A 4295-nucleotide genomic window follows, 5' to 3' on the forward strand; every position below is an offset into this window, starting at 1 on the left:
AGATGACCAATTCATTGAAAGGACAGAACTCAGGGCCAGGCAGCCAGAAGCGATGAGCAGGGCAAGGTGTATAGAAGCAGCTCAGAGCTTCCCTGCTCTCTGAAAGAGGCCTTTGCCCACCTCCACTCTGACCTTCGTCTATACTTCCTAACTGATGACGTCCTTCCTTCTGACTCATCTGTTAACTCGAGTGAAAGACCCGGTGGGCACCAAAACGACTCCTCAAGTACTAACCACTGCTGCCGTCCTGGTGATTCTTGGGCACAGCCATGAATCTCAGCTTCTTCAGGATGGGGGGCAGCCCAGTAGCTGTGGGTCCCACAGGTCCTCTGGCGGCAGGCCAGCAGCTGTGGGTCCTACAGGTCCTCTGGGGACAACACCTTAATGGGCTTATGGCCCAGCAGGTACCTGTTCAGGTGGCTCTCATCGTGCCACACAGCCTCGATCCCATTGGCCAGGTTGACCCCCATTGTCTGGTGACAGGCCAAGGTCAGTTGGTGAACCTCTACCACCGACCCCCCAGAAAAGGCCCCCTTGTAGTCAAAGTAGCCCTTGCCCCTGGGAAATGTGCACCTGGGACTGTGGCCAATGCTCGTAGCTGAAATCCTTGTGGGCCGCCTGGTAGAAACCGGGGTGCAGGGTGCCAAAGAGGGTCTCCATACTCACGTGGTCGCGGAACTTCATGTCCACCTCTGTGCACACCAGGTAGTCCACCTCACAGAGGAATTGTGGAGTTAATCTTAGAAAATATATTGTCAGCCCTAAGGAGTGATTGTGGAAGCAGCTGAAACGTCAGCAGCGTTCCTGTTCTCAGGCTACTGACCACAATGGCCCGGTAGGAGCAGGATCCCATGATCCCCAGGGGCAGGGCAAAGGTTAGGAGCCAGGAAAGAATGTAACCCTCCGTGCCCCCCTTCCTGCACCTGGCGTTTGCTAGCACAAACGTCCCACTCTTCCCCGATCCCATGACGGCCTCCCTGCGTGCCTGCGCGTAGAGGAGGGTGCAGGCCTGCTTCACAGCTTCAGCATACTTGCCATCCCTTTGTCCTCCTTTCCCACGCTTTGAGGCGTCTGCCTTTGCTTTTCTGATAAAAAATGACGTAAAAGCGATGTGCAGAACCCAGCTGCTGCTGCCCTACTTACAGAGGCAGCCCTGCATGGCCGCTCAGATTGGTGTCTGAGAACTTTATTTCAGCGCACGATGATGGGAAAAGCTGCTTACAGAAGCGGCGGATCATCACGTGCTCTGCATGGACGCGTCCTCCCAGCGCGGGGTGCCGGGAACCTCGAGCACCACCACCCTCCGGCCTTCCCGGAGGGGCACATGGGGCCCGGCGGGCAACTGATTGGTGAAGACGTAGTAGGTGACCCTGTGTCCCACCGTGAACTGCTTCTCAACTCTCTGCAGGAACATCTCCAGGAAGACCATGTATCCACAGGGACAGGGGACAGGCCTGGAGGAGGGTCACTGCCAGAGGCTGGCAGCAGGACCCCAAAACTTGGGCCGTGAACGTGTGCACTTTCTTCAAGGAGGGCAGGCCCTGGGCTGCTTTAAGCAACAGCCACCCTCCTGGCCTGGCCTGAGCGCGTCTGCTGGTGGGGCCTCCCTACCTTTGGCTCCCAGAGATGGGAGCCATCAGGACCCCATCTTACAAAGGGGAGCCTGAGGCTTAGAGGCTAGAAACCCATGCAGCTGATTCTACCCAGTCTGTAGGCCATAGAAACAAGGGCTGTGCCCAAAGGTGCTCAACTCATGGCAGGTGGGGACAGAACCTGCAGGGGGTCAGCCAGGGGAGGGGACGTGCAGGGTTTGCCGGGGAGCTCAGCACAGGGGGAGTGTTCCTGGCTCTAGCATGCTGACTGTCGGGCTTCATGGGTCACAGGGTCACCTACCCTAACCCTAACCCTTAACCCTAGCCCCTAACCCTAACCCCAACCCTAACTCTAATCAAACATCATGCTCAATTTTGAGGACTGACAGCTCTACTCTGAAATCAAAAACAAGTCCATCATGCTGGCTTTCACTCATTGCTCAGTATCGTACTGAAAGTTCTACCCAGAATGATAAGGCAAGAAATCCACATGTGGAAGAAAACAGTAGAACTAGGTCTATTCAGAGACCAGAGATGACATCATCTTATAGACAGAGCTTCCTAAACAATCCACAAATGATTACAGCCAGTTAATATCAATACACAAGAATCTCTCTTATTTGTATACATTAGCCATGAATCATCCAAAAAATAATTTAAGAAAACAATTCCATTTTAGGGAACATTATCATTGACAAAATACTTAGGAATAGATGTAATCAAGGTGCAAGTCTTATACGCTGAAAATTACAAAACATTGCTGAAAGAAAGGGAAACCTAAATAAATCTGAGGACCCCACGGTGATGAAAAGACATACTATGGATAAGATGGCAATAGTACACAATGCAATGTGGAAATTCAATGTGTTCCCAAGAAAATTCACAAAGGCCTTTGGAAAGAACTGCACAAGCTAATCCTAACAGTCATATGGAATTTCAAGGGACCACAAAACAGCCAAAACAATCTTGAAAAAGAAAATCAAAGGTGAAAGGTCATTCTTCCAAAGTTCAAATATTAATACAAAGCAACAGTAAATAAAACATTTTGATACTGTCATAAAGGTATGCATTCACCCTGAAACAAATAATACATTATATGTTAATTGAATTTAAATTTAAAACATTTTTAAAAATAAATCATTTTTTTAAAAAAGATATGCATACACATCAGTGGGATTTAACTGAGAGCCCAGAAATAAACCCCTTCATCTATGGTCCACTGAATTTTGACAAGGGTGGACAACATTACACTGGGGGAGAGAAGGGTCTTTTCAACAAAGGGTGCTAGACAATTGGCTATCCATGTACAGAGGAATGAAACTGGACCCTTACCTCACACCACATATAAACATTAACTCAAAATACATTAAAGGCTTAAATGTAAGAGGTAAAACTATAAACTCTAGAAGAAATAAGTGGTGATGAATCTTCATAACCTTGGATCTAGCAATGCTATTAGATCTGACACCAAAGCGTAAGAAAGCAAAGAAAAAAATAGATAAAATAATATCCTCAAAATTAAAAATCTGTTCTGGGTGCCTGGGTGGCTCAGTTGGTTAAGCGTCCGACTCTTAATTTTGACTCAGATCATGATCTCGGGGTCATGAGATAGAGCCCACGTCAGGCTCCACACTGAGTGTGGGGCCTGCTTAAGGTTCTCTCTCCTTCTCCCTCTGCCCCTGACCACTCGCACACTCACTCACTCTTAAAAAAGAAATGTAAAAAAAAAAAATTAAAAATCTTTGTACATCGTAAGATACTATCTGGAAAGTGAACAGATAGCCCGCCGAATGGAAGAAAATATTTGTACATTATGTATCTAATAAGAGTCTGTTGCCCAGAACATGTAAAGAGCGTTTACAACTCCTCAGCAAAAAGACGACCCATTTCTTAAAATAGACAAAAGACTTGGATAGACCTTTCTCCAAAGAAATCATACAAATGGTGAAGAGCACATGAATAGATGTTAAACATCCTTAGTCTTTATGGAAATGAAGGTTTAAACCAGTTAGATATCCTTTTACACACAAGAGAATCTCTATAATCAAGGAAACTAAAATAACAAATTTTGGAAAGGATGTTGAGAAACGGAAACCCTTACACCTTGCTTGTGAAAAATGGTGCAGTCTATGTATAAAATATTTTGGCATTTAGGCAAATAGATCAAAGTAGAATGACCGTATGGTTCAACAATTATACTCCCAGATACATACCCCAAAATCGAAAGGAGAAGTACCCTTATTCAGCGCAGCATTTGTCACCGCAGCCAAAAGGGGGAAGCAACCCAAGTGTCCACTGACAGACGAATGGATAAACGAAACGCGGTGTACACACCACGGAGCACGATTCAGCCTTAAAAACGAAGGGGGCTCCGGCACAGGCGACACCACGCATGAAGCGGGAAGTCACCACGCTGAGCGACATCGGCCAGTCACAGAAGGACAGACGCCCTGTGGTCCCACTTACAGGAAGTGTCCCGAGACACACAGTACAACGTGGCTGCCGGGGCCGAGGGGAAGGGGACGGGGAGCTGGCGTCTCCCGCAGACAGAGCCGCCCTCGGGGAGAAGGAAGAAGTTCTGGAGGACGACGTGCCCCCGCGGGACCCCAGCTACGGCCGGGAACTGCGCACCGGACACGTTCTGAGGGCTCGGTGGCGGGTCCGCGGGACGGCGCCCCGTCGGGGGTAACACGCCCTGAGGCA

At 48.5% G+C, this 4295-nt stretch overlaps 1 pseudogene; it reads right to left on the bottom strand.

Annotated features, from left to right (window-relative positions):
• Window positions 1-234: 234 nt before the first annotated feature.
• Window positions 235-1429, bottom strand: LOC148163833 (histo-blood group ABO system transferase 2 pseudogene; annotated as a pseudogene).
• Window positions 1430-4295: the final 2866 nt, after the last annotated feature.

Source organism: Eumetopias jubatus, unplaced genomic scaffold (genome assembly GCF_037043125.1).
Source record: "Eumetopias jubatus isolate StellerSeaLion01/CBP00866 unplaced genomic scaffold, mEumJub1_p1.0 scaffold_7, whole genome shotgun sequence".
Lineage (NCBI taxonomy): Eukaryota > Metazoa > Chordata > Mammalia > Carnivora > Otariidae > Eumetopias > Eumetopias jubatus.